At 36.2% G+C, this 20,003-nt stretch overlaps 1 long non-coding RNA gene and 1 pseudogene across 1 annotated transcript in view; both read right to left on the reverse strand.

Moving 5' to 3' along the window:
- The window catches only part of LOC145277547 (uncharacterized), a 318,906-nt gene that overhangs the window by 271,950 nt on the left and 26,953 nt on the right, over positions 1 to 20,003 (reverse strand). The gene's annotated exons all lie outside the window — the stretch shown is intronic.
- LOC145283818 (5S ribosomal RNA) lies at positions 4,763 to 4,879 on the reverse strand (annotated as a pseudogene).

The raw sequence follows: 20,003 nt of genomic DNA on the forward strand, positions 1-20,003 counted from the left end.
ATTTTATAGGTGTACACTGTTGTTTTTTTCTACAATTAGAAGCTTCCAAATGCTACTAATTCCTAGGCTTAATCTGCTGAGTAATTTTTCTTTTTTTAGCATATGTGTTGCCTCCTTGAGTCGCCTGACCCTCCACCTTGCATCCCTGTCGATCTTTATTAGAGTTGCCTCCCCTTTGTCAACCAATTTTTCACAAATACGAAACAATGCCCATAAAATTCAAACTAACCTTAAAGAATACAAAAATATCTATGGAGCCAGTAACTTTTCTCTTTTCTTTCCCAAACAACAACCAACAACCGAAACGTTGCACAAATAACACTCAAGATGAGAACAGTAGTTCGATCAATACAAGTAATATAAATACGATCTTTATATAACCATATTGAATGTTTGTACCACAAAGAATATGTAATTAAAACATACATTTAGTTGAAGAAGAAATAGATCTGGCAAAACTTTAAAAGATGCTGAGAAAGAAAAATTCAGTATTCGTGTTGGGAGAAGTAGTTCAAGAGAAAAAAGGGCTCCTGAATGTTAATTAGATCAAGTGAAATTTATAACATGCTGTTACCGCTCGAACCGTGTCCATTATAGTTCAAACCTCTCTCGAACCTCCACACCATTTTACACCATCGAAAAGAAACAAACAAACAAAAATAAATAAATCCGGCTCGGTTTTTCTTTCCTTTTTTTTTTTTTAACTCAAGTCGTTTATTACCGTTTTTCTTTCTACTTGTCTCGACACCAACTTAAAAGTCTCTCACGTATGCTCCACTACATACTGACTGCAGACAGGCATTTTTTTTTCGTATACGTCTATCTTTTTCGGCACCAACTTTGTTCCTCCCACCACGTGGTGTTCTTTTTGTTCTTCTCTTACAAGCTCACACTTCCTAATTTGCATATGTCTTTTTTTCCAGTTGCTGCTGCTAATATCTTTGAAAGTCAGCTACCTTACGTCTCCTGCTGATATTTTCTCATGCGCTCATACTCACTTTGTCATAAAGTGAAGAAGAAATAATGAAAAGCCATAAGATGGATTTAAACAAAAATATTTGTGACAATCTAACATATTATCGTATTAGATTTTCAAAGTCAGACTCGAATATCATTATAATAAGCTGACAAAGCAAATTTTACTTCTTACTAGCCAATTTTCATTGGTTGTCGTGATACCATTTTACTGGAAATATAATAACATATTTAACTACTTTAGTGGAGCCGTGAGTTTAAGCGTCAGAGCTTTATTAACATAAAGCTAATTTTCAAGAATAAATTTGCACAAAAGCCGTACATAAAAATGTTTCCATTTTTTTAAATTAAAAATTTCTTTTGCATTTTGCAGTATTAAAGAATTATCTCCCTTTATGTTTAAGCCGTTATATTGTTTTTACGGTTAAGACGCGTTATCTCATGGTAGTGGTTAAGTGTATAACAATATGGACTGACGATCTGTCGGCTCCAGAGTATTATTGTTATGTAGGGATGTTCGTAATCTCCCCATGATCTATCCTGCAAGAAAAGTCAACAACAAAATGAAGCCAATCAATAAAGTTGTACTTTTTGCTAACTTATACGAATTTACTTTACTTTTAAAAAAAAAAAAAAGAAAAAAGAAAAGATATTACGGTGCACCAGCTTCTGTTCAGTGAATTTTCTAGAATCGAAACATACCAATTAATGTTGATTGTTAACACAACAACACTTCCGCTTACATAATAAATGTTATGTCGAACTTGAATCTTTTAATGAAATGCCACGTCATTTGAAAGACTTACATATTTTCAGAACAAAGTGAGTGGTTGGTTTATTTGAAGTTAGATTTGCCAGGTAAACACTCCGATAGCACCTGTTAGCAGGTTGATGCAGGAGTGCTTAATCACGTGAACCACAGAACATTCAGTCTGAAGATGAAACTGAAGTTGTTCCTTTTCAAAGAATTATCTACTAATATCCCAAAACACTAGCTGTATTGTTCCTATTTACTTGCCTCCCCACGGGGGCAGAGTTAGACACAGGATCGGTTTTTTAATGTGGGAAAAATCCAACTTCCCAAAAAGGGGCACTCTGGATACGAACAAAAATAAAAATTGTCTCAGTCATGGAGGATTTCTTCTCTACTGACCGAGGATAGAAAAGATGAAGTATAACATCAGAACAGATACTACACCGTGATCTTGGCCCGATCACCACAAGCATTGTTTGTGATCAGAAATTAAGAAAAGGATAGAAAAACAGAAACCATTATAAATATGTAAAAGGGTCGTGTGTTTGTTTTGAAGCAAAGCATGAAACGAGGTTAACCACACAAACATTAGTATTGGAATGATACTGCACAAAACCAAGGTTAATAGCATGCAAGAATGCTAATTTTTCAAGTGAAATGTAGTCGAACTGATAAAAGAGTGAAGTTTTGTTGGGAGAACTGTAGACTTTTGCACAGTTCAAATAAAAGTACAAGAAACAGTTCCTTTTATTTGTTTTCCTTCTTTGCTGTAGTTTCCAATTAACCTATTTTAAAATTTGTACATCTTTCTCTATATACGACATAATCATGTTGACACACCGATTCCCGTTAGATCACCGAAGTTAAGCAACGTTGAGCCTGCACAGTACTAAAACCAGGTGCTGTATGTACTCTCTGCTTATTTCAGCGTTGTTTTCTAGTCGTCCTGGGCCTCTCCTTGCCACTGCAATCAAGCAGAGCCGATTTAGGAGAGGTGTGTCTAGGGATTGCACAACCCCTGCCTCACAATTACACACGCAACTACCGTTACAAGAGGGTATTCCTCATCTTTTGTGACTGAACGGAGGCATTTCTGTCTTATTTTCTTTTTAATACGCCTGCAACACTTTGACTTTTCTTTATCATCAACAGTTGTGCAAATGTCCACACATGCACATGCATATATCCTTATGGCAAGCAAGCAACAAAGAAACTAATGTATTTCGACTATCTTTATCACTTTTTAAAAAAAGATTTCTCATTATTTTTGTTTAAGCTGGTGATGGGGCATCTTACCAGATGACAGATATTCGCCCTCTATCTCAAGCATTCTAACTGAGATATATTTTAAGATTCTAGCCGCCTCCTTAAGTGTAATTGCTTTTATTTCTCTTACACTTGGTTCACCTGGTATATTTGCCAGATTATTTTTCAAATTATTTTTCATGAATCTAGCTGCTCCTATAATTATTAGAATAATGAAGATCTTCCCAAGATTCCAGTTTCTTTTCATCTCGTACATAAGATCTTAGTATTTCATAATCTTTTCTTTATGACTTCAAACTTACAACCTTAAACTGCCATTAATGTTCTCTGGTCTTTTAACAAAAGACAGTTAACGTTGAAAAGCAGTTTGAGAACAGAACAAAGTAATAAAAACATATGAATACAAAACAGTTATTCTCTTGTGGCCATATTAGATCGTAAGAATTTAAATCTTGAGGAGAAATTCAGAATTGCAGCTGGACATGATTTTCAACATCCTTTAGCAGCACTTACCAAGCTGCATTGCTTTTTGTACTCATTTTGAATAATATTTTAGGAGTGATGAGAGGGCTGCTCTATCGACAACTGCCTGGCTTCAATTGAGAAGAGGACAAAACAGGTGCTACTATTATTAAAGAAGACGTAAAAGTCAAGAAAAATTATTAAAAACATTTGTGCTGTTAACTTTTCTTTATTATTTTATTTTAAGGATATGAATGTATGATATTTTTTTTAATTTGAACTGCAACTTAACATTTACCGTTAAATTGACAACTTTTAAAGGTTTTCAAGCATTCTGAAAACGAATATCGCATATTTGAATATGAGGCAAGTAGATTTCTGGATATTAAGACATTTATTATCCAATGTAATCCCTAATGTTTTCGCTGGCGACTATGTTTTCCTAACTGATCAAGTACTAATGTGTATGCGTGTTATAAAACACCCCCTTCTCGTGTTAAAAATGGCGAAGGTCACTGAAATTCATAAGGTAATGCATTGGAAAACAAATGTGTTAATATGCAGAAAACTACATGTCTGCCACAAATTTGAAAGCGATATTCATTTTCAGCAGCCTGAAAACCTTTAAAAGTCGTCAATTTAAAGGTGATTGTTGAGTTGCAGTTAAAGTAAAAATTTACTGAATTTATTTCTATGTTCTGTTATATGAATTTATTTGATGTTATGTACGTTATGTAATCCTTAAACATATCGGAACATATAAAAATCACAAAAGACAGAAAGTACTTGTTATCACTGAATCGAAATTTCAATAAATATGGATGCCCTGTCCTTGTTTGTTTATTCATTATATGCAAAGGAAAAATGTCCTCAAGATGCAAAAAACAGCTAATCCAACAGGTTGAAGTATAGGAATAAAGGGACGCAACCCATTTCCTATTTGATTTTTTATTATACCAAAGCTGTTAATTAACGTCTGTTGCCTGAATGTTTTTTTTATATATATTTAAGCATACGAAATGAATGCTAAAATTGAAACTGAGTGATGTTTGGAAAAATATTCCATACTCCATCCATCCAGCATGTCTGCAGCTGAGATTGAACTCACTACACGAGTTTGTAGTGTAATTCAAATCTTGCCGGTAGCTGAATACTTGATGCTTCGCCAGGGCTATCAAGGGTATTTTATTTATTTCATGACGCCATTACTAGATGGGGTGCCTACCATAGCTTAAAAGAGTCCCAGCTACCCTCGAGAGAAGGATAGACTATGCCAGTTTCTGAACGTGATATTTTACCTTGTGGTACACACAGCGCCTCGTCTTCCCAAATGGTCACCCATCTGGTACTTACCAGGCTCAACGTTGCTTAACTTCGGTGATCTGGCGAGAACCGGTGTTTCAACATGATTGTGCCGTAAACCTTAATTCCATATTAACTTGTTTTAATTAGCCGTAATTTGCCATTAAAATACTAAGTGACTCATGTCTTACTAAGGTCCTGTCTATCACTCTCACTCTTTCTTATTGTATGTCGTTTAGTCCTTTCTCACTATTTTCTTTCTTGCTATTAAATTTTTCAAATGTTCTGATATGAAAGCGTTTGAAAAGAAAATCATCAAATTTGTTTAGAAAACCTCCCCTGTGAAGTAAATCAGAGTCCATGTAAAGTACAGAGCAATAAGAGTGTATGAAAAAAAGGTTCAACAATCTATTGTAGTTTTTGGTGAAATAAAATTTATTACAACCGATGATGGTGGTGGTGGTGGTGATGGTGCTGCTGCTGCTTTGTTTTGGGTCACAATTAGCAGTGATAATCCCCCCCCCCCGCTTTTTTTTTTAGATCTTCAACAACATGCAGTCAAAAGAAACAAAACAACAAATGTATTTAATTACAACTTAAAATTTTATTCCATTGCAAAAATTTACACATATTTTAAATGCTCCAAAATGCGTGTGGATGAGACAAGGTCGATTTTTTTGGATTCAAAACAACTTTACAGTTATCTCGTTACAGTGCAAATAAAAGGGAATGATGTTTGTAATTGAATAAGTCAATAAGAAGTATGTATCGATGAAAACAAATAAGCATTGATGTTAGTAGGGAATAGAGAAGAGTTTACATGAATAAGTTTGTATGAGAAAGTCTGTATATATGCTGAAGTCAGGTCGTGTCCATGTATATGTGTGTGTGTGTGTGTGTGTGTGTGTGTGTGTGTGTGTGTGTGTGTGTGTGTGTGTGTGTGTGTGTGTGTGTGTGTGTTACATTAAGTCCATGTGTATGCGGACATTGCTATGTTAGAGCCTTGATGTACAGTTGGAGCCATGTTGAATCCTGGGGTCTTTTCACCGAAGTTGAATCCCGGGCCAAATGGTTTGGTTATGTCCCAACACAGAAGTTTTGGGGTTGGTACGAGCGAAGGGGATGAGTTGTTAGCAGTGCCATTTAATGGCTATGAAAAAGAAGAAAGCAGTGGACCATTCATTTTTTTTATATCTCCTAACATGTGCTTAGAGCAGATAAGAGATGGCCCCCAAGCTAGAAAAGAAGTTAAAGGCTTACACCATCAATGACCAGCTTAAAAATTAAGCACAGATTCAAAATCGTTGTGGCAGTTCATGGAACGATAAGTTTGTTGCTCTATAGAAAACAACACTACCACTTCATTTTAACACTTTTATTGAAAAAAATCTATACAGATTACTTGATTATGTAGTAGAGCTGATATCTATTGAATGTAGCCAACTTTATCCTCAATTACCATCTTGATATGGGTTCAGAATTGGGAGCATGCCTTTTCAACAAGCGCTGGCAGGAGCTCCGTGAATACTCGGTGGATAGTGGTGATCAGACTGGCTTTGGTGTTGTGGGAGGTCATGTTGGTGATGTTCTCGACGTATGACCAAAGAAAGTAGTGCAACCGGTTCAGGGCGGAGGAGGAGGAGGGGGCTATTGAGAGAAGAGTACAAAGTTGTAGCACTCCTTCTGAAGCCAAGCTTGGGTCACTTTGGGCTTGTGAGCCAGCGCGGAGTCCTACTGCCACACCCAGAGTCTGCCAGCGATTACTATAGAGGATCACCACACTCTTCAGCACATCCAGATACAGATAGAAAGTCATCTGATAAGTATCAAAAATCAAAAAAATCTGGTTTTAAAAATAGTTTTTTCTCTCTTATACATAAAAAAAGAAGAATTTTTACAGTGGGAATATTTTACATTACACCGGCCAAGGGAAATAATAAAATCTCAGCAAATCATTTCTTCATAAAAATAAACAGATTTATTGTCATCTGGCGATATAGCTCAACTACAGATCGCATGATCCCCTGTACAGGCCCGAGTGTACCTCACCATTTTATTTTAATTTTTTTCTTATTAATGAGTTCAATTTACGAAAAAAGAAGAGGTACCATTAAAAATACCCGTAAATCATTTCTTTGATTGCATATTTTAAAACTAAACATTAATTAAAAATGATTTTTCCAAATAACAATATCAGCTGACGTGATATTGTAAACAAATGCAGACGGAATATGATGAACGACATTATCATAATTATTTTTTATTATTATTATTTTATTTTATCTATTTATTTATTTATTTTTTTAAATTAGTCCACCGGGCAAATTATTTCTCGTAATATGTAATAATCAATAGAGGATTGATTCTATAATAATACATATATAATCTGCATAAATTTAAATATCATGTTTAAGCATATTACATGACCGGACAACGCCAGGCGATCAGCTTGTCTCTTGATATTAATCTTCACAATAATTTTTTTCTTTTTTTTTTTACATAGACGTCACGACTTATCAAGGCCGATAGGCCACTCAAGGATAAGGGTTAAAGAGTGTAGAGTAGTCAAAAGGACAATATAGTAATCGATAGTAATGGAAGTCCGGTAAATTTGTTAACTTAAGTGGAACATAATATTATAATATATAAAATTATAATATATAAAAGTAGTGCAAAACTGTTCAATGAATTATTTTTACCTGTCCTGGGACGGGTATTCTTCTAGTTATACTATTTGATTCATTAAAAAAAAAATTAGCATTTCTCTCCATCATTTTTACCCTAATTAATAAAATAAATGGGTTAAAGACAATTGGGCAAAATTCCGTCATAAAAAGAAAAAAATAGTTTCTTCATTTGTATATTTGATTTATAACTATAAAATTATAAAAATTTGAAAGTAAAACCAAAAAATAGGAATACAGAGTTCAAAGTTTGAAGCAAAAGTGCACAGAGGTCCTCAATGATTTCCGGGGAATGCCGGGTATGCTTAAAAAGAGTTAAAGTTAGATTTACCTTATTTATACTCTCATCTTATTAATGTTGAGTACAACTTTTAGCCCCATCCAAAAAATTGAATATAATAAAATGTAAAAAAAAAAAAAAACTGTACAAGTATATAAATGCAACGTTGTCTCTATGTACGTGTGTGTGAGTGAGTTCCTTATAGACTCCGAAACGGCTGAACAGGTTTTCTTTCAGATTTACAGAACTGTAGTGTATAAGACTGGAAATGATCTTAGTTAAGTTTTGTCTCAGAATACACCCGATAATTGAAACCGTTATTTTAATTAATCTATCATCGGCAAAGCCGTTTTTCCATGTCCTCAATTATAACAATGAAATCAGATCATACGGTATTACTGGAAGAATACTTAAAATAATTAAATCCTTCTTAGATAAGAGAAAAATCCAGGTTGTCCTCGACGGTCGTACATTCAAACAATATGATATAAATGCCGGAGTACCTCAAGGGTCTATCCTTGGACTTCTATTATTCCTAATATTCATAAATGACCTCCCTGACAAAATTGTCTGTGATATGGGTATATATGCTGATGACAGCACACTCTATAACAGACACGACAGGAAAACAAATGAACACATATCTAAAGAACTGGCAGAAACAATGTAGGATGACCTTCAATCCGTAGTGGTGTGGGGGCAAAAATGGATGGTCACATTCAATGCTGCCAAGACTAAACTTGTTTCCTTAAATAATTACAAGAAATCTTCTCTACCACCAATAGCAATGGTCAAAGACTCTTTGTCTGAAAGTACATCTTTTAAACTCTTCGGCCTAACGTTCACAGGAAATATGAGTTGGAACAATTACATTGAGAGCATTGCCAGGACCGCTGCGAAGAAGGTAGGTTCGTTCTACTGTGCCAGAAAGCTACTAATGCCTAAAAGTATCCTGTACCTCTATAAGGCCATCATTCACCCATGTATGGAGTATTGTTGTCATATTTGGGCTGGTGCATCTGCCACTAGTCTCTCGCTTCTAGCCAAGGTCAAAAGAGAGTCGCCAACCTGATAGGTCCTAAACTGTCATCTAAGCTTGAGCCTCTGTCCCATCAACGAAATGTAGCATCCCTCTGCCTGTTCTACAAGTACTTTAACGATGAATGCTCCGATGAACTGCAAGCACTTGTACCCCCTCGATGTAAATACTCCCGACAAACCTGGCAAGCAGCTAAATCCCACCCCTTCACAGTAGGGATCCCTAGATGTAAGAGAGCCAGTAGTTTCTTTCCCAGAATCGCTAGACTTTGGAATTTCCTTCCGAGTTCCTGCTTCCCCAACTGTACTGACATGCAGAAGTTCAAGTGTAACATGATCCGACATTTTGCTGCCCAACTCCCCACATAGTACCCCTGTAGCTTATGTCCCTGATAGTAGCCCCCTACATCAAAGTGGACTGTTTAGGGTGAAACTGTAATAAAAAAAAATTCTACTGTGGATAAGTTGATAGTGTGTTCTTTTTTTTTTTGCATGACGTGGTTTGTAGGTTTAAACTCTGCACGTAAATTTCTTAATTTTTTTTGTTTCGTTAACTGCAAAGAATTTTATAAGACTTGAAAATTTACAGGGTTTTTTTTGTTTATTTATTTATTTTTTTGAATGAGGTGGTCTGTAGTTTCAAACCCTGCACGTAAATTTCTTAATGATTTTTTTTTTTTTGTTGTTGTTGTTGTTAACTGGAAAGAAGTTTATATAAAATAATTTTCTAAAAGAAACAGTAGGTTTTCTAGAGTGCAGTGTAGAATAACATATTTTGGACTAAGTTACTGCATGGAGACATGTGAAGCTTCCTCCCGGGCGATTTCACAGATTTCGATGACAATAAAAATATAGGAGTGTGAAATATTTGTTGATCATCATTCAATTCCGGGCAACGTCGGGTCTCCCTGCTAATGAAAATATAAAATCTAATATGTACTGTGAGATGGGGGTAAGGGAAGGAGTACCTTCAATCTCTGCTAACAGTTATGATAATCGTTAATACTCGCTTTTGTAAAGTTACATGAAGCAATGTAACAGGTGTAACTTGAAAGATTATTCTGATAATTTTTGTCTCAATTGTCATGGACAGATTGTGTTTCAGTTAAGCCTTTATCTCAAGTAGAAATAATTTTTGTTCTTGGCTAGGAACAAAGTGTAGTATCTGTTCTACACTTCTCTTTTTCTGTCCTTGGTCAGTGGAAAAGAAATCCTTCGTGACTGAGAAAATTTTAAATTTTTATTCCTATCCAGAGTGCCCCTTTTTGAGGAGCTGGATTTTCCTCACATTAAAAACCGACCTAGTGTCTAACTCTGCCCTCGTGGGAAGGCAAGTACACAACTGTCTTTATACAAGAGGCGTTCTAAAAGTAACGCCTCCTATTTTTTCATCCCGCTGAAATTGATCAGAGGGAATTGCAAATTGCATTGTTATGATGAAATGACATGAAATCTCTGCCCCCCCCCGCCAATCTTTCACAAAAAGCACTCGTCTAGCTGAAACCACTGTCAATAATTTTCCCTACTCTTTATCTGTGCCTAAATCAAAACGTAGATTCCATGCACAAAGCTTCTTTCTTAGAAGTGAACGCCCGTGGAACTCTTTTCCGTTTGCCTGTTTCTCACCTGACTACAACTTGGATGCCTTCAAGTCCAACATAAACAAATTCCTGATGAACCGCCCCCTTAAGTAAGACACTTTATTAAATCTCCAATACTAACGATTACTACGATGCTATCCCATGGATTACTGTACACACAATAACCATATCCCCGAGTGGCTTCTGGGCCTTGATAAGTGGTGACTACCTTGTAAAAAAAAAAAAGTTTCATTTCTCTGTTGATAGATATTGACGGTGAGATTCTTTAAGAAAACAACTCCCATTATGGACGTGTAGCCGCCGACACCTGCTACATCACAGGCAGAGACTACTTCTCACGACTTTGAGATTTGAAATCCATTTCTCCCTGGCTTGTCCAATCACAAGCCAACTCTCCATTGCGTGATGGAGTATATAAATGGGGAAATCATAAACCTTTAATCCTCTTTCAACTTGGCCATGCCGGGCAGTGGACATTAGCCTGGGGCTTCGGCCCCAGGCAGAAAGTGAGTACTACAAGCTAACGATGGCTCTCTTCCACTTACCATTTATTTCCACATGTTGTACCCACACGAACTCTATCATTCTACAACATTCTTTGTCATACTAAAGAACATACAACTCACACTCATGCACGACAACACATTAATACACTGAAGACTTTGTCCTTTCCTTCTCCTGTAATTGGCTTCCTTTGTTCCGACGACTACTACCTATAAACATGTGTAAACGGAACTGAATTGTTCACTTCTTTTACCAGCCGGCATGACATTAATTCTATCTTCACACGAGAACACTTCAACCTACTAACCCGTTTCTGTCGTGTACTAACGCCACTAACGAGAATAACAAATAAACTTGTTTATTAATATAGAATGAAATTCGATTGCAATCTCCATCTCCATATTTTGGCGAACTCAACGTGATATGAACACATTTCATCGTTCCCCTATTCTATAGACGTGCGTCAGAAGCAGATATACATCACTGAATTCTTGGCAAAAGTTCGTTGAGAATGATGGTGACTATGTAGGAAATTAACTCTTAGAGCATAATAAATAGGAACAAGAATGTAAGTCATAAGACTGCATACATTTACCTGGCAACGTAAGGATGGGACGAAGTTTAACTTCAGTGATCCAAAGAAAACCAGCGTGTAAACGTGATTATGCCATTCCGTCCCACTTTCTTATTGTGGACAGAAACCACATTTGATATGATTATCATACTTTATTACAACCCCTTCACTGTAGAAGTCTCCGGATCCCAAAAAAAATTTTGCTCTTATAGCTTTCTTCCTCATTCCTCAGTTTTGGAATTCCCTTCCTGTTCACTGTTTCACAGACTATAACAAAATGCACAAATTTAAATGTATGTTAACAAACGCTTCACTGCACAAGTATCGACTTATGATGCCTTTGTAGGTATGGTCTTTAATTCTTAGTAGCTCTCTATGTCTCAGTGGCAATGTGCCTTGTTTGGGGGGGGGTATTAAAGTTTTTTAAAAAAATCTATAGAAATCTGTGATGAACAAAACTAGAGTTACCGCCAAAAATGTGACCTTCATTTTTTCCTTGAGCTTGACTTTTGAATTTTAACCTAAATATCCTCAAAATAATCAGTTGAGTAATTTTGGTGACAATTGGTCACGTGATGTGTATGTTAGACTGTACACAAACAAACAAACAAACTTCACAGAAACATAACCTCCTTGGTGGAGATAATGAGACACTTTCCAAAAAATATATCGCACAATCACGTTGACACACCGGTTCTTGTCAGATCACTGAAATTAAGCAATGTTGAGCCTGGCCAGTACCAGATGGGTGACCATTTGGGAAGGCTAGCGCAAGCCTAGCCTTCTCAAATAGTCACCCATCTGGTACTGGCTTTCCGCTTATCTCGATATTGTTTCCAGTCGTCCTGAACCTCCACTTGCCATTGGTATTCAACAATGTCAACTCAGGAGAGGTGGTTGGAGATTGCACAACTCTTGCCACGAAAATTTCACGTGCAGACACCCTTACAATGGTTATCCATAGTTTGTAAAGACTGAACGAAGCCATATTCCAAAAAATCACCATCTCAATCTAAGTCTCTCATTTGTTAGCCGTTCATGATATCTACTGAGTTTGCTGTAAAGAAAATTAAAAAAAAAAAAAAAAAAAAAAGAAATGAACATTGATATTACCAGACAAACGAAAATATTTTTACGACATCTTTCCGGCATCTTTCTACTTTTGGTGGATTCTCTGGAAGGGAGTTCTTGTGAATATTTGAAAAAGTCTTATTTTAGCAGAGAATCAGATGGAAAGCAAATTAAAATGCCGTCTTCACTCTTCTTTGGAAGATTCCGATTGAATGAACACGATCGTAATTGACCAATCAGATATTTTCGGGGATCAATATGAAATCAATAATTCTCTCTTTCCTGCTAGTCAAAAGAGAAGAATAGTGTCCATCAACTACAGCATTCTTTTATGATTGGATAAAATGTGGATCAAGTATCAATTTAAAACAGCATCAATCATACTTTTAATCATCGTTCAAGATTCATCAAAAGAGTGATATGAAACTACACTGTCATGTTTAACGTTGCATTTATTCAGTATTCTTTAGGCATCTCCTTATTTTGATCAGTATTCATCCTTCAATATTTATTAAAATCTAGCAGGGGGACCCGATATTGCCAGGGATTGAATGAGAATCAACGAATGTTCCACACCTCCAAAACTTTTATTCTTATCAGTGAAAGCGTTCATTTTTCAATCAAATTAATTGATTGCGAGGTATCCACCGCAGTGCAATAGGAAGAAGCTTTATATGCCCCCCCTCCCTGCAGTAACTTAGTCCACAATGCATTGTAGGCTACATTGCGCTGTAGACAATATACTGATGACTTTATAAAAAGATATTTTTATATAATGGCTTCAATTAACGTTTAAAATTAAAAAGTCAAGTATAATGATCCAATTGTGCTCTAAGCAGAATCATTCATTTTCAATGCGGCTGTCATATCAAAGAACCTACTGTTGATTTTATATAACAGGAGGCCCTTCCGCTTGTGACCTGATAAAACTTCTCAAATGCACATGTGATGTTAGGTTGTAACAAAATGGAACTGTTCTTTCTTTGATCGGATTTTTTTCGATTTTTTATTTTTGATACTTGTCGGAGGCATTCCGAGACAAAACTCAAAGTACATTTATGTGAAATTTAAAAGAAATTGTGCCAACTGTTGTGGAGTCTATAATAAACTCTCTCTCTCTCTCTCTCTCTCTCTCTCTCTCTCTCTCTCTCTCTCTCACACACACACACACACACACACACACACACATACAAACAAAGTGCCTTTTATATATAAGTAGAAATAATAAAATCTAAGGGTAAGACAATGAAGACAGATGAGAACTCAGATGTGAAGAAAGCATATTTGAACGATGAAACTATTGAAGTTGTGGGGAAGCTTTAATTTCGTTGCTTTGTTTTACAGCCTGTCAACCATTTTGGGTTATTTAATGCCGAATCCAGTAATTCTGGGGAAAAAATGTCATGCTTCAAGTTATTTATACATTCAAATATTTATTTATGAAGTTTAGTTTAGTTGTCTTGTTTTACAGCATATTAACCCTTTTTAAGTTATTTAATGCTGAATCTAGAAATTTAAAAAAAAAAGAAGTTTTATGCTTCAAGTTCTTTATATCTTCAAATATTTATTCATGGAGTTTGGTTTGGTTGTTTTGTTTTACTGCATATCAACCCTTTTTAAGTTATTTAATGCTGAATCCAGAAATTAAAAAAAAAAAAGTTTTATGCTTCAAGTTCTTTATATCTTCAAATATTTATTCATGGAGTTTGGTTTGGTTTGGTTGTTTTGTTTTACTGCATATCAACCCTTCTCAGGTTATTTAATGTAGAATCCAGTAATTTTGGAAAAAGTTTTTATGCTTTAAGTTCTTTATATTATCAAATATTTATTCATGAAGTTTTTGGTTTAGTTGTTCTTTTTTTTTGTTGTTTTTTTTTTGTTTTTTTACAGCATATCAGCTCTTTTCGGGTTATTTAATGTCAAGTCCAGTAATTCTGGAAAAAAGTTTTTATGCTCCGAGTTCTTTATATGTTAAAATATTTATTCATAGCGTTTGGTTTGGTTGTTTTGTAGAGGAAAAATTGTCATTTTTGTTTTTTGATTTTGAAGAACATGATTAAATGTTAAAAAGAGAAAGGAAAAAAATAAAAACAATAAAATCAATGTTTGGTGCATTTTAGGTCAGGAAACCAATATCTTCAGACAGCCTGATCTGCACGAAGCTTTGTTACTTCAACGATGCCAATTGGACACAGGGAGGAGTTGGTGCTGGCATGATTTTAAGTGAATGGAGTAAATTCAAGGAACTGCTGCAGGTCATCAAAGATTTCTCCTTGAAAACAACCTATGGTGTTCCCTGGAAGCTGAGTGACAACAAGTCTTCCCAGATCTCTACCTCTTTTGATAACAAATAAATTTGCATTATTGCAACAACTGCTTACCATTGATTTCTCGCTAGCAGCAACCATTGGATTCCAGTTCTCTTCGCACTTTTCCAGTGGAGATCTGGTCAGTGCTCTCTCCTCGGTTTTTCCATCCCCCTTGACCCTTTTCAGCAATTGGCATTACTCATTTGGTCGGGGTGATGGGGCAATGGAGAGAATAGGGGAGGGGATAGCAAACTTATAGATATGCAGCTTCAATGTTTTTGGTTCCATGTAACACTTCTTCATTTTTTTCCTCTGCAACAGTTCGTCTAGCCCACACATGTGGCTCATGTGTATTAGTTTCCGCATTCAAGGGTTTTCCTTAATATTTCAGCTATTTTCATTGTTGTTATTCATTGTATCTTTCCAGCCATTCTCTGATTCCAATTTCTCCCATTCTGTTTTCAAAGTTTTTCGGAATTGTTCCTAGTGCTCCTACTATTATAGATATTACTTTGATTTTCTTCAATCTTCCATATTTTTTTCAGCTCTCTGACTAGCTCTGCGTATTTGCTCTGTTTCTCCTTTTCTTTAATATCACCCTGTGATCAGCTGGAAAAGCAAAGTCTACGATTTGACAGGACTTTTCTTTCTTGTTAATTATTATCACATCCGGTCTTCTTGCTTGGATGGGTTTATCTGTTTGTATGTCCATGTCCCATAGGACTTTGTGATTCTCGTTTTCAAGTACTGTTGCTGGCTTATGTTTGTACCATATGTCTGTGCAATCGATATCTAGTTGTTTGCATAATCCCCAGTGTACTGCCCTCCCCACTTGGTCGTGCCTTTTCTTGTATTCCTTTTAGGCCAGTTTGTTGCATTCACTTACTTTATGGTTTATCGTTTCATCTCTTTGTCCACTGAGTCTACATTTATTGTTTTCTTGTGTTCTATCGATCTTTGCTTTTGACGTGATTGGTTCTTATCGAGTTATCTTGTGCTGCAGTTATTAGGGGTTCAGTTTTTCAGTTTATGTGTCCTTTTCGTATCCATGTTCAAGTATTTTCGTTATTTTCATCTTTTGTCATCCTTATGAATCTTCCGTGTAATTGTTTCTCTCGGCCATTTTTCTTTTCTCATCTTATCCCTTGTTTCTCTGTTTTCTGTTTTGTTGATTGTTTTTCGGTGTCTCTCGCTGCCGTAATTATCCTTTCAGTGTTTTGCATTATGTATTTTTCTAGTTCTTTTTTGTGTCATTCACACAGTCTTCTATACAAACCGGTCTTCTCCCGCCGTCTTTGAACTGCCAAGGCAGGATTTTCGTGCTATCTTGAATTTCTTCATCTTTTATATCCCTTTCAGCTCTCTATTATAATTATTATTATTATTATTATTAGTTGTAGTAGTAGTAGTAGCAGCAGCAGCAGCAGCCGCAGTGGTAGTAGTAGTAGTAATGGTGTAATGGTGACAGTGGTCTAGTGGTTAACGATGCACTGTTTGTTCCACAAAATTCACTTTCTGGATATTGCAACCTTCGTGTTGTCTCTCCCGTAAGTACCCGATGTCTTTCTAGAAAAAATTCTGACTAGAAAAATATCAAGGAAACAATGCCAACAATGGAATCTTCGATTTCACACGATTTAGTAATGGTGATGATTGTTGCTGTTGTTGTTGTTGTTGTTGCTGTTGTTGACGATGGCGATGATGACTTTAACAAGTTTTTAAATTACTTGGTAGTATTTTATTAAATTTAGAAAACTGTTATGTTTCAATCATCATCATCATCTTCATCATCATCATCATCATCATCATCAACAACAACAACAACATTGGTTTTTAACGCCCGTTTTACATGATTACAGCCATTGGATAAACTTTAAGGAATTGGTTTCCAAAGTAACCTATCTCTGGCCAGGTTTTTATTTATCTCTCTTTCCATCAAGTCTACTTTTATCACTTCCTTGCAATGAGAGGAAAACCAAAGGATCAGCTAAAATTCATGCTGCTCCCCCCACCAACCCTGAATCCTCTCTATTCAGTTAATTGTACTTAAGTAAGTTTATGTAAAAGACATTTCCTCTTAACTCCAAAAGCATATCACTGCTAAGTAATATGTAACAATATTATATATATCGGTGATAAGGAATTTAGAAATGCATGAATGCACTTCAAAAGTATAAAAGAATAATTCTTCACATGTGAATTAATAGATGTTTGTTTTCGAATCTGATTCAAAATTAATGATTCACTAAGTCGCAACTAAATATTTCCATAAAAAGATATGCATTATATAATCAACAACAATTCACAATCAACATGAATTGCAACAAATACATTGAGATAATTAGCAAGACTGCTGCGAGGAAGGTGGGCTCTCTCTACCGTGCTAGAAGTTTACTCACACCTGAGAGTATCCTGTATCTGTACAAAACCACTATTCGCCCATCCAATGAGTATTGTTGTCACATCTGGGCTGATGCATTTGCCGCTGATGCATCTCTCACTCCCAGATAAAGTTAAAAAAAGAATTTTCAACCTAATAGGCCCCACAATGTTGGTCAAATTCCAACCTCTATCCCATCACCATAATCTAGCATGTGTCTGTTTTACATGTAATTCAAAGCACTAGTAGCCCCTCGAGATAAATACTCCCGACTAACCTGGCAAACAGCAAAATCCCATCCCTACACTGTAGAGATCCCTAGATGCCATAAAGCCTTCTACTTAGCTTCTTCCCTCTAACTGCTAGACTTTGGAATTCCTTCTCAGCCCCCTGCTTCCCTGACTCTACTAATATGCAGAAGTTCAAGTGTAATTTGAGCAATTATCTTGCTGTCCAACTCCCTGCACAGAATTCCTGCAAATCTGGTCCAAATTAGTAGCTCTTTACGACTTAGTGGCACTAGTGCGTTGTTTAGAGTTAAAAACAGTAAAAAAAAATTAATAGAAGTTAAAAAACATTGTTAAAATCTTATTTTGATTTATTGTGTTTTGGGAATTTGTTACAAGCATTTTTGTTTCACTGTCAAATCATAACCACATTTTTAAACAATCAAGAATTTTTCTGTCTTCATATTTACCTGAAGAACCTGACTAAGTTATATTTATGCCAGCCAAGGATTTATCTCACAGTCTGGCCTATTTTTGAGAAGATAATAACCTTGCATCTGTCGGGCTGAGGTATGGTTCTGGATAGTCTTAGGAGGTTCACCCTCCCAGGTCATTGCCTCCCGTATTTTGGGTGGAGAAAGTTAATTGATTACTGCCTGAGGCGCCTTTACCTGGGAATGCCAACAGGGCAGCCTACAACAATTTTTTAAAAAGAATCCTCTTTTAGGAGTGCTGGCTTTATTCTCCTCACATTCTGGCCTTGTGTCATATCTTCCTGCAATGGGGCGGAAGTAAATGCCTACTTATCTGGAGCAGAGGGTAAAACCTTAGTACATTTTGTAATTCAGTTATGGTTTGCTCAGTTGATCAAAACTTGAGTTAGATTGAGGCATGAACTGACTTTGTCCTTGGAGATATGATGTCATGTGACCCTACTATCGTTTCGTTCTTCTTATTATGGGAGGTGACGGTGTTATATTGGTTAAAAATGCAGAGACTCACAATTATAAAAACAAAATAAAACACAGAATCTGATGCTTTACACATATATCGGTTGGACTCTAGATGTGCGTGTCACCATCGACCCTCTACACATTAAGACCCACATCTAAGTCTACTGTCAAGGCCATTTCCATCAGTTAGTTGATCAGTTCATTTCCCCATCTGCTCCAAGCCATGATCCATCTTCAACTGCATCCAGCTCACACTGTCATCAAGTCTGATGCTAAACTCAACTCTGACCACTATCAAAAATCGCTCCCAACCAGACACTTTTGTAAAACATCATTAAACCCTTTGTCAATCCGAAAGTACCCACAAACTAAATCTAAATATGTCTACATCTATTGTCCCATGCCTTTGTTACTGTTACCCTGACTAACAATCCCATGTTAAGTTTGTTTTGTCTACTTTCCTATCCACTGATGAAGCCTATTTCCTACTTATTTTGTTACTCAATAACTTCTTTGCACTTGGGTGAAGTGGGGTCGACTATAGTATCACACAGGTATTATCTCCATGCTTGTGTGAGAGAGGTTGGTTTATCACTGGTCAGCCAAGACGTACCTACTGAGAAATTGTGATGGTTCGTTAACAGCTATTTTTATTCCTGACCAAGAGTTTCACATTTGACTGCAGTGGTTATCAAATAACCTCCTACTTACTGGCCACTGGTCAGGTAGCTTGATTCGCGGATCAGAAGTTAGTCACGTAGGCGTCTTTGACAGAGACATGTCAACAATGAAGATGAAAGTCATTCTCTCCAAGATACATCTTATCAATGTCAGTTTTCTGTGCAGCCACGAAACGTTCACCTATCAGACGCATACATCCAGGAGAACGGTCACTTGACGATATCATCATCATCACCACCACCACCACCACCACCACCACCACCACCACCACCACAACCATCATCATCATCATCATCATCATCATCATCATCATCATCATCATCAACAACAACAACAACAACACCGACTTTGTTATAAATAAAACTTTGCAAGAACTAATACGGATATTGTAAGTTATAAATAGGGCTATGACAAGAAAATATTATTTTCATTATTTTGACTCTCGAGTATATATCAGTTAATATCTTATGTTTTTAGATAGAGTGATGTGGTTCTCAATTGATTAACTGTGTCCCACAGAAGGAACGTTGTGAACCTGTCTTTGTTTTATCGCTATTTCCATGGCAAGTGCTCGTCTGAGCTCCAATCTCTGTTCCCCTTTCGCCAATCTTTCATTAAAAACACTCGTCTAGCTGAAACCACTGTCAATAATTTTCCCCACTCTTTATCTGTGCGTCAACAAAAACATAGATTCCCTGAACAAAGCTTCTTTCTTAGAACTGCACGCCTGTGGAACTCTCTTCCGTTTGCCTGTTTCCCAGCTTGACTACAACTTGGTTGTCTTCAAGTCCAACATAAACAAATTCTTAATGAACCGCCCCCTTAAGTAATCCAATCTACCAAATTTCTATTACTAACGCTTACTACGATATTATCCCATTGATTAATGCACACTCAATAGCCCTTATCCTCGAGTGGCCTTCGGGCCTTGATAAGTGGTGA

The sequence above is a fragment of the Euprymna scolopes genome, chromosome 1 (genome assembly GCF_053919585.1).
Source record: "Euprymna scolopes isolate OS-2025 chromosome 1, ASM5391958v1, whole genome shotgun sequence".
Taxonomy (NCBI): Eukaryota; Metazoa; Mollusca; class Cephalopoda; order Sepiida; family Sepiolidae; genus Euprymna; species Euprymna scolopes.